Below are 17,444 nucleotides of genomic sequence, written 5' to 3'. Positions count from 1 at the left end.
CTGGCTTCCAAGTCCCTCTTAAGACTTGTCTACACTTGGAAATTTACTGAACTAGCTATTCCAGAAAAATTATTTTGGTACAAGCTCCAGTGTGGATACTCTATGTGTGTGTATGAGGCATACATACACAACACCAAGGAACATAAGTGTGTGTACATGGGAGTTTATACTGAAATAACTATTTTGGACTAATTACTTTAGAATAGCTATTTTGATAATTTTCCAAGTTGTAGACAAGTTCTTAACTGCTATACAATAAAAAGGGAAGCCAGTTTAATTTATTGTTCATAACTGTAATTGATCAGTACTTCCCTGCTTTGTCTTGACAAAATCTAAACTGCACTATAATAAGGCTGTGAAGTCAAAGGAGCTAGTCTGGTTTCACACTGGTGTAAGTGAGCAGAATTTAGATCTGATTCTACCCATTTCTTTCCTAAAAGGAAAGTATTCTAGAAACCAAAGCTTCCAGGCTGCTTTAAAATGGTATTGATTTCCCACCCCCCCTTCTTATTTTGTATTTTTTTGTTGTTTCTTTTTTCTCTCTCAAACCTCTTTTGCTTCTGTATCACAGGTATCTTCATGCCTGCTTGCTAAATGTCTGACATTAATATCCTTTCCTTATTTTTTTTGAAGGCAGAGAGGGTTTGTTCACTCTGTACGATACGTAGGATATTACAAATAAGCAAACAGTGTTCAGGTAGGAGACATTTGATTTGTGCACCCTCCCTTAGAAATGAAGCCAACAAAGAAAAATCAAACAATTTGTACTTCCTGGACATTTCAGGTATGCTTTACTGATGGAAACAAAACACGTACACAGATAGGGAACAGGTTGGTTTTGCTTTAATCTCTATTGTATCTATGTTTTGATTTGGTATTCTGCTTTTAATTGGCATTTTTATTCATTATAAATAAAAATGCATTTCTTAACTCTCCCAGGTTAAAAAAAAAAAGTTACTTATCAAAACATAGCTGATCACATTCAATGTCACTGAAGGATTAACCTCATGGTTAAACAAAAGTACCTGTCCCATCAAGCAAAGATTAAATAAACAGATGGGGTTTCGCAATGTGCTCTGAAGGTCAGCAGAAACCGCTCTGTTGGACTAGTGTGGAGGAAGTGAATTCCAGAGTTCAGGCCTTTCCCCTGAGAATGTATGCTTTGCTTGTTTTACTCTCTTTCGATATGCTTATGTAAGTGTTTTGACCTGTGTAGCACATTCTGCATAAAGGAAAATCTCAGTTTCAGAATTAGTGTAGACCTCTATTCACAGAACAAGAACGGGATGGGCTGTGGCACTGCAGGCCCAAGTGTTCCTCCAGTTTCACCTAGTGGAGAGAGAATAGTTCAGTTTTCATGTCTTGGCCTTTCTGCTGAAATTGCCAATAGTTTCAAAAGAGAGACAAGGTGAGTGAGCTGTTCTGTGTATCTATTGGGTGTCTGGGAAGTGGGCGGGCAAAGCCCGCCCACTGCTAAAGGATCCCCCCGGCAGCCTAAGGGGAGGACCCACAGGACCACAGAACCCACTGAGTTCGGGGGACAACTAATAAAAGAACAGGGACAGGAGTGAGGTCAAAGGGTCATAGGAAGGGAACCTGACGGGGACATCGAGCAGAGAACCCCGGACAGCGCCCACTGCTCCTCGAAGGCGTCAAGGGAGCCAGTGGACGCCGCCCAGAGGAACTCCGCCCAGATGCATGAACGGACCATGGATCGGAAACAAGCCCCACAGTCGCCGGGGTCTCCATCGGCCAACCTCCTCTCTCTGGTTGCATAGATGGCCTTTTTAGCCAGGGTGAGGAGGAGGTTGACCAGGAGGTCCCGGGACTTCGTGGGGCCACGGATAGGGAGTGTGTAGAGAAGGAGGTGAGGGAAAAAGTGCAGTCAGAAACGTAAAAGGATGTTAATGAGGAGCCGGTGTAGGGGCTGCAACCGGGCGCACTCTAAGTAAACGTGCGCCAGGGTCTCCCTCACGCCGCAGAAGGGGCAGGTGTCCGGGACGGGTAAACCGCGCCAAGTACACGCCCGTGCTCACGGCCCCATGAAGAAGCCGCCAACTGATATCCCCAGTGGGCCTTGGGACCAGGGTGGAGTAGAGGCTGACCCACCGGGGCTCCTCACCCTCCAGAGGTGGCAGGAGGTCCCGCCACTTTGTATCGGGGCGGGACACGAGGGTGAGGAAGTGAAGGGTGTGGAGCACGAGCGTGTAGAGCTGCTTTCTAGGCGCGGTTTGGAAACGGACCGGCTGCAGGTCGTGCAGCCAGCTTGCGGAGAAGGGGCGGGGGGGCCGGTCCGGCCTACGGGGCAGGGGCCCGATGAAAAGGTCCGGAGGGCTTGGGGTACGGGGTGGGCGGGGCGTGCCCTCCCGCAGGACCCGGTCGAGGTAAGCCCGAGCAGTGGGCGGCAAAGCGGCCTCCACCTCCTGGAGTACGCGCCGGGGAGTACAAGGTCTGGAGAGCCCCATGCGTTGAGCGAGCGTCAGGGGATCCAGCCAGCCTCCCCGGTCATAGTCCAGATCTCCGACCCTGGTAGCTTCCGCCAGGACCAACCTCTGGCGCACCGCGGGGGACTCCGCCACCTGCACACGAAGCTGGGGATTGTGTAGCAGGGGCTCCGCGAGGAGGTCGGCCCCCTCGGTGGCCGCCACGGACCTGGTCGCAGAGAACAGCTTCCAGGTCCGGAGGAGGTCCTGGTAGAAGACCGGCAGCCCGGAGAGATCTCGCGGAAGACGCCCTCGGTTCGAGATAAAGGAGCTGCCGGTCGTATCGGAGCCCTCGGAAGCGGCGCAGGAAGGCGTGCGCCAGGGCTCTCCACGCTGGGCTACCCGCACCATAAAGGAGCCTCTGCAGTGCCTGGAGGCGGAAGACGTGGACTTGAGTGTGCAGGCACTTCAGGCCCTGCCCTCCCTCCTCCAGGGGCAGGTGGAGTACCCCTGCAGGGACCCAGTGCAGTCCTGGCCAAAAGAACTCCAGAACCACCTTCCAGAGGTCGACCAGGAAACCCGGGGCAAGCTGTTCTGTGTAAGCTCGAAAGTTTCTCTCTCTCACCAATGGAAGTTGTTCCAATGAAAGATACTACTTAGGATGACCAGACATCCCAATGTTGTTGGGATGGTCCCGATATTAGGGGCTTTGCCTTATCTAGGCAACTGTAACCCCACCATCCCCAAAGTGTCACGATTTTTCACACTTGCTATAGGCTCACACTAATATTACGTCACTCACCATGTCTCCTTAATATCTTTTGCTACAACAACACAGCATACAACAGTTTCAACAGTTTGTTGTGGGAGTCTAAAGTTATGTCAAAGGTGCTTGTTTTAGCTCCTTAGTCTTCATTCGAACACTCACTATTAGACTGTTAGGATCAAGCTGTCCATTTGTGGTACTGAAAGGCCAAGGTGTATGCGCTTGACTGAGCTGAGTTCTGTGACAGCAGACCAGAGAAGCCTGGGCTCGTTTGATGATGCCTGAAACTATATCCTTTACTCCTGAGGGCATTCTGCACCAAAAAATTAAAAATTCTGTGCCAAAAAATTTCTGCGCACAGTATTTTAAAATTCTGCAAATTTTATTTGTCAAAGAAATGTGGAGGCTCCAGCATAGCATTGGGGAGCACAGGCCACTGGCTGCACAGAGGTGGGAGATCACTGTGTAGCTCCCCTCCCGGGACACAGACTCAGCGGTGAGGCTGCACGCAGCCCTGACACAGCGCAAGGACTGGGCCTGCCCCAGAAACACCCCAGGGACCTGCGCCTCCATGCCAGGTGCACCAGGTCTGGGCAGGCAGGCTCAGCAAGGCAGGATCCAAGTGTGAAGGGGCTTACCGTCGGGGGGGATCCACTTGTGGGTTGAAATGGTTTTATGTGGGGCAATCTGGGTTCAGGTGGCTCAGTGGGGGATCTGGATGTACAAGGTCTTGTTGGGGGGGGTTCTTGGTGCAACAGTAATGGGAATCTGCAGGGGGGTCCAGGTGAACGTGGTTGGAGCTCAGCCAGGGGGGTCTGGATGTGGGGGGGAAATAGAGCTCGGCAGGGGAACGTGGGTCTGAGGGGGGCTCATTGGAGAGTCCAGACCCTGGGGGAGTGGGGCTCAGTGGGGTGGGGATCAAGGTGCAGCTGGTTGGGGCTCTGTAGGGTGGGGATCTGGGTGCAGGTGGCTCATCAGGGTGATCCAGGTGCAGGGGGAGTGGGGCTTGTTGGGGGGGTCTTGGTATGAGGGGGGTGCACAGAGTTTGAGTGGACAGGGGAGCAGCTTCTTGTACAGTAACCCCTTTTCTGAGGCTGAGAAGTGATGGATCAGGAAGCGTGAGGTGGAGTGTGTGGAAGAGTTTGCAGAGCTTACTACAGCCAGAGGAGACATCTTGGGGTGGGTCTGACAGGGCCTTGGATGTTGTGCAGGGGAAGAGGAAGTCCTGTCCTCCCCAGCCCAGCCAGAACTAGCAGCTGAGACCGGCACCAGGTAGGAGCCACCAGCTGGGTCTTCCCCTGTCCCGTGCTCTGCTCCACGGTGATTTACCTCTGCCAGCTGCCCTGGGCACCTGAAGATACTGCTGGGGAGGGTCGCATGACCGCTCTTGTGGCTTCTCTTTGCTTCCCTGTCAGAAATAAATTTTTCTGCGGGGAAGCAAATAAACCTGTGGTGGACATCAATTCTGCACACGTGTAGTTGTGCAGAATTCCCTCAGGAGTAATCCCTACACATGAGCTACTCCTGTAGTAACTAGTACATTATAATCTACCACAGGAATAAGGAGGGCTTTCTAGGAACCCATCTGTTGCTTCATCTGCAGCTACCGGAGCATATTTGTAGCATATGCACAGGCAGACTTGGGGTTATGCAGCTTTCCTCAGCCATGCTGCCTTCCCACAACAGCCATCCTGCACTTTCATTCAGTGTAGCAAACTGACTTATATGTATTGCAACTCTCTACTATGTGAAATCAGGCTTATCAGTTTGATTGTTTTGCCCTCTAGTGGTTGGCCTAAAAAAGAATATTGGATCTTTAGGCAGATATAAAGTCTATGAGGATGGAGATGCTGTTCCTTTAAGGAATAATGATGCATACTGGGATACGGCCAATTGTCATTGTTGTATCCATTTTTAGCAAGGTAAGATTCAATCCTGAGTACCATGTGAGATCTCATACTTGGTAAGTACTTTAGCTATAAAATACAGAATACATTATTCTATTGCATATAGGAGTATGTAAGTTGCTATATAACACCACTGACAACAAATACGATTTGAGTTAAAACTGACTTAGAGAATAGAACTCAATCATCTATTCTAAATCTTGCCTACATGTATATTATTCATAACTAGTGTTTTATTTACAACTGTGATGCACTGACCTAAAGGTGAGACTCTTTAATCTATCACCTATAATCTATCTATCAGTGTGCTGAGCCATTCAATCCCACATATTCACACAAAATATTGTATATGAGAATAGTGATAGCACATTCTTACTGAAAGCAGAAGTCAAATCATTCCTTTCTCTCTCCCTCAGTTGCCTGAGAGAAGGAATGTTTGTAAAATAGAATCCACTTTCTGGAGATGTGTTAGTGTTTATGGTTAATATAAAATGCCATTCTTATAGTAATGGTGTTATCCAGGTAGATGATCCATATGATAGCACCTTCTCCAACCTCCATGGTTGCAACGGTGAAGGGACTGAGAAGGAAAAGCTCCAAGATGCCCCTTATGTTTACTTGATATGGAAGGAGCAAACTAGTAGTCAGGAATCATTAATGGTGAACCACTTGATATACTTGCTGCATGTATCACAGCTAGAGGTGAGGAGAAATGGAGAAAAAAATGTAAAAGTTGGAAGGAAAAGTTCGGCATGGAGGGGCCTCATATCAAGAGAGGGAAAGATGGCTAAGATAGTGGGACTTTGGAGATTTGGGTTCAATTTCTGACTCTGCCAAAGACCTTTTTTTGGACCTTGGGCAAGTCACTTAATCTCCCCTGTATCTAAATGTCCCTTCTATAAAATAGAGATAATACTCTGCTAAGCATTTTGTGAGAACAAAATATATCAGTGATTAAGATGCTCAGATACCACGGCAATAAGTACCAGACAGAGAAATGTCAAGCCAATCTAGGCTATAATAGGTGGAAAGGGAAGTACACCACCACTTCTTATTTGAATTCAAGCACTAGTTATGTGATCACTGACATAGTATCAGATAAACAGTAGAACTAAATGTTGTCCTTTTCAGTTTTGCTTATGAGCAACCTGTGCATTAAAACGGTTTTCCTCTACAGGGTTGTAGCCTCAATTTATCATCAAACATCACTTGGCTCGTTGTGATTGGGAGTTCACCCCCACACTAGCCTAGGAAGGGTTAATGGAGCTGAGAAGGGGCCAGTTAACCAGGGAGGCCACACATTTCCCCGCAGCTGTGGCTTAAATAACCCTGGATTGATGATGGAACCCAGCTGAGAAGAAACCAGTGAGGTTGGTATAAAGCCAGGAAGCTGGCAACAGAAAAAGGCTGCAGTCACTTCCTAGACACTAGAAAGAGAGGAAACCTAGAGGAGAAGATATAGGGAAAAAAGCTTGGGGAAAGGGTAGTAAAGTTTAAGATAGTTCAGACCTTGGCTGCTGATTAGAAGGTCCCTGAGATGGAACCTGGAGTAGAGGGTGAGCCTGGGTTCCCCTACTAGCCACTGTGGAAGTGGCACCATCTGGCAGTGAATGAGAAGAGTGGTGAGACAATTTCTATGGAAAAACATTAATGCCCTGAAAGAGGGAAACCAAATAGTGACCTGGGTCGAGAGCCAAGTCATGAAGGGAGAGCACCTAGGGTCTCACGGAGAGGCAGCAGGACACACAACAAGTGGCAGAAGGGGTTGTTGGACTTGGAAAAAGCTAATCTCCAGAACTAGGAAGAGGTGCCCAAGCAGTGAATAGAACCCCATTACAGTTGTGCACATGGGTTCATATTAATTTTGTCCCATACTTTGTGTCCTCACTGTAGTACCAAGTATCAATGGCATCAGTGATGTGGCATTTAGCATGATGGGAGTTACTCATGTTGCTACTCGTAGTCTTTATTCCCTGTAAGATTTATCTTTATTTATTTTCAATGTATATTGCTTTTGTTCCCTATGATCGGGGTAGGAAATCACTGAATAAAGACAGGACTGAAACAAATCCCTATTATTGACCTGTTAAGTTTACTTAAAATTTCTTTGATACATTAAAAATAAAGTGGTTGGTTGGTAGACCAGAGACATGGTTACCTCATAAAACAAGTAAAGACAGTCACCCTCGACCTGGGCTGGAGAACTTACAAACTAAGGCCTTGATCCCAGAAACAGTTGCACACATGTGTAACTTCATGCCTGTAACTTTCATGTCCCATTGACTTGAACAGGACTTCTTACAAGCGTAAAGTTGAGTATATGCACAAGTGTTCACAGGATCTGGGCCTATCATTTCAGTCCTGCAATAAACTCCATGTGGATAAACCCCTGCATCTTCTCAGAGCTCCATTGAAGCCAGTGGGGTTCTACAGAAGTGCAGTGGTCCATTCATATGGATCTGCTTGTAGAATCAGGTTGGGTCTTAAAACCCAGATTCTGCAATCAGAACCTCATGCGTAGGCCTCTGGTAAAGCTGAAATCCTAAACAAAGACAATTTTTTAGGATTTGCTTTTAAAACACTATAGTAGCCTTTTATATTGAAAGGAGGCTTGAATATTTTCCCTAGAATATTTTTCCCATTGGTCTCCCAGTAATGTTTATATTTATCTCTGGGTTTGTTTGCTTTAAGTCAGAGCCAAATACATTAAATAGTCAAAATAAACGGTCATATTAGAATAGGTCAGTGGTTCTCAAACTGTGGGTCAGGACCCCTGTCAAGGTCTTTTCCCCACTTTGAACTTTAGCGTCCAAAAAGTGGGGACCTGCATGATCACTTTTAAGCTTAATTACTAGCTTAAATTTGGTACGCTGCCACCAGCCAAAATATAGTGTTTGGCACACTTCCTTTTCCCCCCAAAACCTTCCCTGGGGAACCCAAGACCCAAACCCCTTGAGTCTTAAAACAAGGAGAAATAAACCATTCCCCCTCCCCAGACTTTCCCCTCCCTGGGTTATCTTGGGGAGCTATACAGATCCAAACTCCTTGGATCTTAAAACAAAGAGGAATTAATCTTCCCTTCCTTTTCCTCCACACCAATCCCTGGTTAGTTTAGACTCAATCGCTTGAATTCCAAAACAAGGAAAAATCAATCAGGTTCTTAAAAAGAAAGCTTTTAATTAAAATTTTTTTTTTACTTTTTCTATCTCTGTAAAATCAGGATGGTAAATGCTTACAGGGTATTCAGATTCATATAGACTAGAGGGACTCCCCCCCCCCCACCTGAGATTCAAAGTTACAGCAAACAGAGATAAAAATCCTTCCAGCAAAATACACATTTACAAGTTAAGAAAACAAACATAAAAGACTAATCTGCCTTTCCTGGCTAGTACTTACTATTTTGAAACATGAGAGACCGCTTCAGAAAGATTGGAGAAAACCTAGGAGTTCTGGTCCCTCTTAGCCCCAAGAGTGAACGATGAACAAAAAAAAAAAAAAAAAAAAAAACCAAAAAAAACCCAGCACAAACAAAGACGTCTCTCCACCAAAATTTGAAAGTATCTTGTCCCCACATTGGTCCTCTGGTCAGGTGTCAGCCAGGTTTACTGAGCTTCTTAACCCTTTACAGGTAAAAGAGACAGTAACCTTTAACTATCTGTTTATGACAACCCCAAAGTGGCTCACAAGCCCCCAAGGAGCTGCAGGGCTTGGGTGGGTTCAAGCTTCACTTCCCCCTCCTGGGGTTGTGTAGTAATTTTTGTTGTCAGAAGGGGATCACAATGCAATGAGGTTTGAGAAACTCTGGAATTTAATGCCTTCTCCTAGAGCCCCCAATGAATGGCTATTACTAAGGCCCCCCTCGGGCACGCTAGACCTGTACTTTCACTTCGCATTTTTGCAATTTTTTTCCCAGCAATGAAACAAAAATGGGACAGCACCTGTGCTTACGCAGCAGCTCAACGTGCCTTAAACCACCTTGAGGATGAAACCAGTTCATCCGGGTTGTGGGGGCGGACAACAGCGCTCGCTCTCGCCCTCCCGCGCCAGCGGCTGGCGCCTTGAACAAGACCGTGCCCGGCGCGGGGCGCGAAGGCAGCAGCCGCACCACAAGCAGCGTCCACACTAGCTGTTTCGCTGCCGCCCTACGCACAGAAGGGGAGCGGGCGTAAAGATACCAACCAATCAGAAGCCGCTTCCTTGCGGACAGCCACTCAGAGCCGCCGTTAGATTAGCCAACCGGCGAGCTCCTTTCTCTTTGCCGAGGGCGAGAGGGGCAGGGCAGCCAATCGGGAACGAGCCAGAGGGGGGCGCCGCGGACACCCCGCCGCGCTGCGGCCGCAGGGGGGCGCCGGCCGGGCCATGCTGATCACGCTGTGCTACTTGTACCTCTGGGCGCGCTGGGGGGCCGGCTGGGCCGGGCTCATCCGACGCACCGTGCGCCGCCTGCACCGCGCGCGCTGCGCTTTCGTTTTCGGTTGTTGCGGCTGCAGCGGCGGCGCGGGCTGTCCCCCTCCACAGCGGCAGCGGCGGCGCAGGCGGGGCGAGGAGCCCGTCTGCCTCCGGCTGGGGGACAAGGTCTTCTTCACTGAGGAGACCCCGCAGGTACCCGCCGCGCCCGGCCTCCTGCGTGGGCGTCCGTGGCGGGGGGCCCGAGGGCAGCCCCGAGGTGGAGAGGCGGGGCGTGTTGTGTGTGCGGCATAGATGGGGGTTGGGGGGCCAGGCCTGTGGGGAGGGTGTTTGGGGAGAGCGAGGGGGTCTCCCGTGTAACTGCGGGAAGGGCTTGTCCTGGCCGTGCCAGGAAGGTCGGTCCAGTGGATAACGCCGCTTGGGCCAGCGCAGCTCAGGGGAGAACAGCCCCGCGTCTCAGGAGCACAGTCACTGGACTAGCAGTTGAGAAAGTGTAAATTGAACAGCTACATCCGCACTGCAGTGCTGGTCCCTCTGCCTCCCGCCCTCTCCTGGCTGTCTTAAAGCACCGCTTCGCTGGAGCTGGGGATTCTTGTGTGTGGAGGGGAGTCGGGTCAGGGACAAAATTGGAGTGAACCTCAAGCTGACAATGGACTGGAGGGAAGCCCCGTGTTAACTTTTGCAGTCATCTGAATCCAAAGATAATATCACTGCCCCAGGGCTTCACAGAAATAGGAGGTAGGACCGTAAACATCCAAGATAGGTCATCAATCTCATAGCAGCAGCTGCTGTAATTCCAGCAGAGAGAAGGTGGGTGAGGTAATATGTTATTGCACCAACTTCTATTGGTTAGACAGAGGAGTTTTCAAGCCACTCCAAGCGCTTCCTCAGGTCTCTCTCTCCAACAGATGTTTGTCCGGTAAACGATATTACATCACACACCTTGTCTTTCTAATATTCTGGGACTGACATGGCTACAACTAAGCTGCATACAACAGTGTAACTCTATGGGGCATCAATAAGTTTGGTGCTGTAAAAACAAAAGGTTAAAGACTGCCTCCGTTTCAAAGACCTTGTAGTCACTCATCAAGATCTAAATATTAGAACACATTAGTGACTAGTGTATACTGTCACTAACATCTATAACTGTGGTTGACTTAAAGCCTAGTGGGGATCCTGGGTTTTAACCAGACCAGTTTAGCCCATGTTAGGCCATATCTATGCTAGGGGAAAAGATGTGTTTTTAATCTGTGTGTATTGAATGTGTTAACATTTTAGTTTAGACAAGGCAAACTGTTAACTGGTTAAGGTAAACCACAGACACAAGATTAAGAGTTACTTCAACCAATTAACATATGTTAAAACATAACTTTTCTTGTGTGCTAGTGTGTTAAGATCCTAGTGAAGATGTGCTTTCAATAAAGTCCAGATAACATTCTCATAAGCACATTAGGGAAATGTGACCTAAATGAAATTACCACGAAGTAGGTGGACAACTGGTTGAAAAACTGTACTCAAAGTAGGTATCAATAGTTTGCTGTCACACTGGGAGGATATATCTAGTACAGGGGCAGGCAAACTTTTTGGCCTGAGTGCCGCATCTGGTTTCGTAAATTGTATGGAGGGCCAGTTAGGGGAGGGGATTGTGGCCCCGCCCCCCCGGGACTCCTGCTCTATCCAACCTGCTCGTTCCCTGACAGCCTCTCTGGGTCTCCTGCCCCACCCACACACCCCTGCTCCCTGTCCCCTGACTGCCCCTGGACCCCTGCCACCCCATCCAATCCCTCCTCTCATTCCTGATGGCCCCCTGGTACCCTTGCCCCATCCAACCACCCCTTCTCCTTGTCCCTTGACTGCCCCCTGCTGCCTCATCCAACCCCCCTCTCCTTCCTGACAGCCTTCCAGCACCCCTGCCCCCATTCAACCTCCTGTTGCCCTGCCTTGCCCCCATCCACACCCCTGCCCCCGACCAGCACCCCGAACTCCCCTGCCCTCTATCCAACCCCCACGCTCCCTGCCCCCTTACCGCGCTGCCTGAAGCACCAGTGGCTGACGGCGCTGGAGCCAGGCCATGTTGCTTCTGCCACCGTCCCCATACAGCACAGACTGGGTCAGGCTGGGCTCTGCAGCTGTGCTGCCCCAGGAGTTCACAGCCCCACTGTCCAGAGCATTGCAGTGGCCGAGCGAGCTAAAGCTGTCGGGGGAGGGAGGACAGCAGAGGAAGGACCAGGAGCTTGGGGGCTGGGCAGGATGGTCCTGTGGGCCGTAGTTTGCCCACCCCTGATCTAGTGGGTTACTGCAGGGATTTATCCTGGGTCTGGTATTAGTCAATATTTTCATTCAAGTTCTACTGTAATAAAGAATATGTGTACAAAACTGCAGATGATACCAATCTGTCGGGAAGGGGATGTTGCAAGCACTTTAGAGTACAGGGTTAAGATTCTAATACAGTAGAACCACATTTATCCAACCATCCATTATCTGCCTCTCTGTATTAACTGAACAACCAGCATGCATGTGTCCAGAAGCGGATGATCTCTCCTGTGGCTGCTAGATGGTGCTGCAGCCTCGCATTTTCCCTTTCTCTGGATTACCTCAATTTTTGATATTTCAGTCTGGCCTCTGTCCCAGTTAGATCAGCTAAAGGAGGTTCCGCTGTAATCTTGAAAAATTGGGATATTGGTCTGACTCAATAAGCTGAAATTCAGTAAAGACAAGTGCAAAATTTGATACTTCTTGGGGTTGTGAGGCACTTTGGTACCGCTTTACCTTTAGTGTGAGGAAACTTTCTCTGAACTGTGGTTCAGTTCCCTAACCAGCACAAGTGCTCCCCTCAGTGCTTCACAGATCCTGCTGTTGCTCTGCAGGATAGCAGTTGGCACACTTCAACCTTGAAGCCTTCTAAGTGTCTCCCTTTAGTGTCCTGTTGACTGATCACTTGTAATGTTCAGAGATTTGCTATTTCCAAAAAAACGGTACTCCCCAGCTTACAATTTCCACCTCAGATCACTGCTCTGCTTAACACACAGTGTTTAGATATACTTATTTGACTATATGCATAAGTTTATTTAACAAAGCATAGAGATTCCACTAGTAGCAAGTAGAAGTATTGGAAACAAATGTTCACATATCAGATAAAATACCATGCATTCTAGATTTAATGAGCAAATACTTTTATGTCTTGTAGAATAATGCTCACCCCAGATCCTTGCAATGCTTTACAGCTGGGCTTAAGCTGTAGACCCTCTTTGAGGCAAGCATGCTTATAGCTTATTATTAGGGTTGGAAGGGACCTCAGGAAATCATCTAGTCCAACCTCCTGCTCAAAGCAGGACCAATCCCCCCCTCAAGGATTGAACTCATAACCCTGGGTTTAGCAGGCCAGTGCTCAAACCACTGAGCTATTCCTCCCCCCCTTGCCTCCTAGGTGAAGGATCCCACCTGTCCCCTTGCACTCCAAGATAGGCTAGAACAATCCTTGGTCTTTATTCATAAACAGGATCCCCCTCTACTGTTTTGTGTCTTCTTGTAGACTTTTGCTTTTGTTGATTTCACAATCTCTTAATTTGCTTCTAGCTTAATCTGCAAATAGGCATACATTATTAAGGATATAATATACAAATAGCCGGACGGGGACATAGGTGTTTGCTTCCTGAAAGGAATATTTCTGAAGAATGTCCCCTGCCTTAACTCCAAGGCCGTTAAAGTTTAATTTTTAGTGTAGATATGTAACTCCTTAAATATTATCTATACATATATTTTGCAGTGATTATGATGACCAGTGGGCTGCTGACTCTTGGTAGACCCTACATGTCATCCTTCAGTGAACTATCATGCATATATCCAATCCAGGGGATCCCTGCAAAATACTATGCACCTTCTGTGCCCTCTCCCAGTTGGCATCAACTGATTCCTGGTTCACAAAAGTGCTGTGCTTAGGAAGGAAAAATCAAGCATAACTACAAAACAGAATATAACTGGCTAGATGGTAATACTGCTGAAAAGTATCTGGGGGTTATAGTATATCAAGAAGAGACTTATAATTCAGCAATGTGATGCAGTTGTGAAAAAGACAAATATTGTTGGGTGCATTAACAGGTGTGTTGTATGTTAAGACATGGATAGTAATTGTTCCACTCTGCAGCGTTGGTGCGGTCTTAGTGGAGTACAGTGTTTTAGGCCATGTCTACATGAGCACTTTTGTTGGCAAAAATTTTGTCACACGGGTGTGAAAAAAACACACCCTGAGCGATATAAATTCTGCCAGCATAAGTGCTCGTGTGCACAGCACTATGTTGGTAGGAGACTCTTTCCTGTCAGCATAACACGACTACATGGGCGCTCTTAGGCTGTATCTACACTGCACTTTTGTCGGTAAAATTTTTCAGTCAAGGGTGTGAAAAAAGTTTTGCTGATGAAAAGCGCTGGAGTGGACAGTGCTCTGTTGGCGGGAAACGTCAGGTGCGCAGAGTAGACATAGCCTTATAGTGGCCCACTGTATCGGTACAGCTGTGTCACTGTAAGCTTGTAAATGTAGACCTAGCCTTAGTTTGCAGATTCAAAACGATGGTAGTTTTGGAGAGTTATCTTTGCAGCATAAGGATTTGAATATTTTTTGTTTTTAAATGAAAGTTAGATTCTGCAGAATCTGTCCATCACTATATGTACAAAAATTTATCTAGTAGGCTGGGTTAAGCTGGTGAAATGGTTGTGTAAAATTTTGTTAATTGCATGATTAAATATGTCCTGATGTTACAATTAGATAAAATTACCGTATACAACGTTAGATTAGAAATCACTTTTAAAATTCAGAGAATTTACACTACAAAAACTAATCCAGAGAAAGATATTGAACTCTCAAAGCAACAAAATAAGGAAAAAGCTTAATTAAGGAGGAAATGTAATATACCAAGAACAATGGGAGATTGCCTGTTACCTTAGCTCACAGTAGCTAAGGTTTAGGTCTGCCTTTGCTATTCTTTGCTTTTATGGGTTTGTCTGAGCCTTAAAGGAACACTATTGGCTTAAATTTGGGCCATATTTAAATTTTGTCGAAGCAAGTTTTTATAAATTTAAAAGCTAATAGAAATGTTTTCCATAAGCCTTTTGAATGTCAGTGAAAAGTTATTTTAAAACATATCTATTTCTTGCTAGTTTTTTGTTATTTGTTTTGTCTTAGGGCCTAGGAGTCCCAGTGAAGGACCAGACCCCATTTTAGGTTGAGGGAGGGATAGGTCATGAAGGGTGTTGAAAATGAAGACGAAGAGCTTTTTTTTATTTGAAATACAAATAGTGCAGCATGAAGAAACTTGTGTGAAACTTATTTATAAATAAAACTGAAAGTAAATTTCTGACATTCACTATCCAAGCTGAGAATTGCAAACAGAAAATTGATTTAAAAAGTTTTAAAATTGGGTTTCTAAAATTATTAGATTTGTTTACAAATAAAATAATTTTAGAAACCCAATTTTAAAACTTTTTAAATCAATTTCTGTATTGCATATTAAAATGATTTTAAATGTAAACTGTCCCTTTTGCCATGGTTGTCTGCTTTAAAATAGTTTTGTAGTGGTTATATATCCTGTTTGTGATACTGAATATTATCTAGTATCAGAGGGGTAGCCGTGTTAGTCTGGATCTGTAAAAGCAGCAGAGAGTCCTGTGGCACCTTATAGACTAACAGACGTATTGGAGCATGAGCTTTTGTGGATGAATACCCACTTCATCAGATGCATGTATCCGACGAAGTGGGTATTCACCTACGAAAGCTCATGCTCCAAAACGTCTGTTAGTCTATAAGGTGCCACAGGACTCTTTGCTGAATATTATCTGTGTATGTAGAAAGGAATGTTTCTTAATCTCTCCTTTTTGCTAGCATTCAAATGGTTCTCTGTACGTGGATGTTCACTTCAGGTACTGTGGCTGCAGTTGTCACCAACCATTTAAAAAGGAATGTAATTGAAATGTTTATGAAGCATGCTATTGATCAGGTAGAGTCAAAAACTCGTAGAACTGGAAGGGACATTGAGAGGTCATCTAGTCCAGTCCTCTGCACTCAAGGCAGGGCTCAGTATTATCTAGACCATCCCTGACAGGTGTTTGTCCAACCTGCTCTTAAAAATCCCCAATTATGGAGATTCCACAACCTCCCTAGGCAATTTATTCCAGTGCTTAACCGCTCTGACAGTTAGGAGGTTTTTCCTAATGTCCAACCTAAACCTCCCATGCTCCAATAAGCCCATTGCTTCTTGTCCTATCCTCAGAGGTTAAGAACAACAGTTTTTCTCCCTCCTCCTTGTAACAATCTTTTACATACTTGAAAACTGTCATCATGTCCCCTCTCAGTCTTCTCTTCTCCAGACTAAACAAACCCAATTTTTTCAATCTTCCCTAATAGGTCATGTTTTCTAGACCTTTAATCATTTCTGTTGCTCTTATCTGGACTCTCTCCAATTTGTTCACATCTTTCCTGAAATGTGGCCCAGAACTGGACACAATACTCCAGTTGAGGCCTAATCAGTGCGGAGTAGAGTGGAAGAATTACTTCTTGTGTCTTGCTTACAACACTCCTGCTAATACATCACAGAATGTTTACTTTTTTTGCAACAGCGTTACACTGTTGACTCATATTTAGCTTGTGATCCACTATGACCCCCGGATCCCTTTTCCCAGTACTCCTTCCTAGGCAGTCATTTCCCATTTTGTATGTGTGCAACTGATTGTTCCTTCCTAAATGGAGTACATTGCATTTTTCCTTACTGAATTTCATCCTGTTTACTTCAGACCATTTTTCCAGTTTGTCCAGATCATTTTGAATATTAATCCTATCTTCCAAAGCACTTGCAACCCCTCTCACCTTGGTATCATCTGCAAACTTTATAAGTATACTCTCTATGCCATTATCTAAATTATTGGTGAGGATATTGAACAGAACTGGACCCAGGACCGATCCCTGTAGGACCCCACTCATTATGCCCTTCCAGCATGAAGTACTCTTCTCAGGAAGCAGAAAAGCTTTCCTCAAATTACGTGGGTAAAGAGGAAATGTTTTCAGTAAGCCACGAAAAGGCTGCCAAATATTGACTGAGTTGGTCCATAGAACAGTCTGTTTCTCTGCTCCCTTGGTTGTGAACAGATGACTTAATGCTTGTTTTTCTCTTTCAAAAACCATGGCGACAGAATCTAAGGAAAGTTATATAGTTGGTTCAGGTTCCAAGAAAGCGTATTCTCCACTTGACTAGAGGTGATGGGAATTATGCCTGTTGATTCACAAAAGTCCTGTGTGGTTTACTCTGGATTTACTTGCACCATATATTAAGCTTCTCTTAAACAGTGTCATTTTTGTCCTCTCTTTGGTTTGGTTTTTGGAAACACAGATGCTCTTCTGTACTTAAATATTAAAGATAGCTTTTGTGTCTGTAGTATTGTTCATGCAGGCTGTGTTATACGCTTGTTGGTTTTGCATTTATAATTTTTTAAGAGGTTCATAAATTTGGTCTCAGCCTTCCGGAGAAGTGCTTTTCTTATATAAAATGTTTTTAAAAGTTACTGGCTATTTTTGAGTTTTAAAAGTTCCAAAAGAGTTATGACTTTTAATTAGCTTGTTAATTTTCAGGACACGGGACTGTTTCTACCCGTGTCTGTACAGTGGGGCCCTCAAACCTGATTGAAAATTTGAGGGCTACAACAATACAAATGAATATTTCTAAATGTACTCTTTAGAATGGGTTCAAATATTACTTAACACTCTTAAAGAGAGAGCTTTTTGTAATCTAATCACATGATTTTTAAGTGCAGGTGATGTGAAGTATTGGTCTCTATCCTCTCTCCAGTAGTTTAAACCATCATAGGCAGCAGCAATACAGAGTTCTCTGCATAGTCCTGAACCTTATGGTAAGGGTAGTTCAATCCTCCCACCTTTGACTCCTCTGATTCTTTCAG

At 45.8% G+C, this 17,444-nt stretch overlaps 1 protein-coding gene and 1 long non-coding RNA gene across 3 annotated transcripts in view; one reads left to right on the top strand and one right to left on the bottom strand.

The window, feature by feature from the left end:
• Window positions 1–692: 692 nt before the first annotated feature.
• On the bottom strand, window positions 693–9,190 carry LOC127044889 (uncharacterized). Of its 2 annotated transcripts, XR_007772565.1 has the most exons (3): window positions 9,035–9,190; window positions 5,642–5,792; window positions 693–1,329 (listed from the first exon to the last, which is right to left on the bottom strand). It is a non-coding gene; the product is annotated as an uncharacterized LOC127044889 (long non-coding RNA). The 2 variants fall into 2 exon arrangements; XR_007772563.1 differs by lacking the exon at window positions 5,642–5,792.
• A 408-nt stretch (window positions 9,191–9,598) lies between these two features.
• Window positions 9,599–17,444, top strand: part of HLCS (holocarboxylase synthetase) — a 205,285-nt gene continuing 197,439 nt past the window's right edge. The window contains exon 1 of the mRNA XM_050929180.1: window positions 9,599–9,698. The gene's annotated coding sequence lies outside the window, so the exon portion shown is untranslated. The remainder of the gene's footprint in view (window positions 9,699–17,444) is intronic.

Source organism: Gopherus flavomarginatus, chromosome 1 (assembly GCF_025201925.1).
Source record: "Gopherus flavomarginatus isolate rGopFla2 chromosome 1, rGopFla2.mat.asm, whole genome shotgun sequence".
NCBI lineage: Eukaryota > Metazoa > Chordata > Testudines > Testudinidae > Gopherus > Gopherus flavomarginatus.
This window is presented reverse-complemented; position numbering and strand designations above follow the sequence as displayed.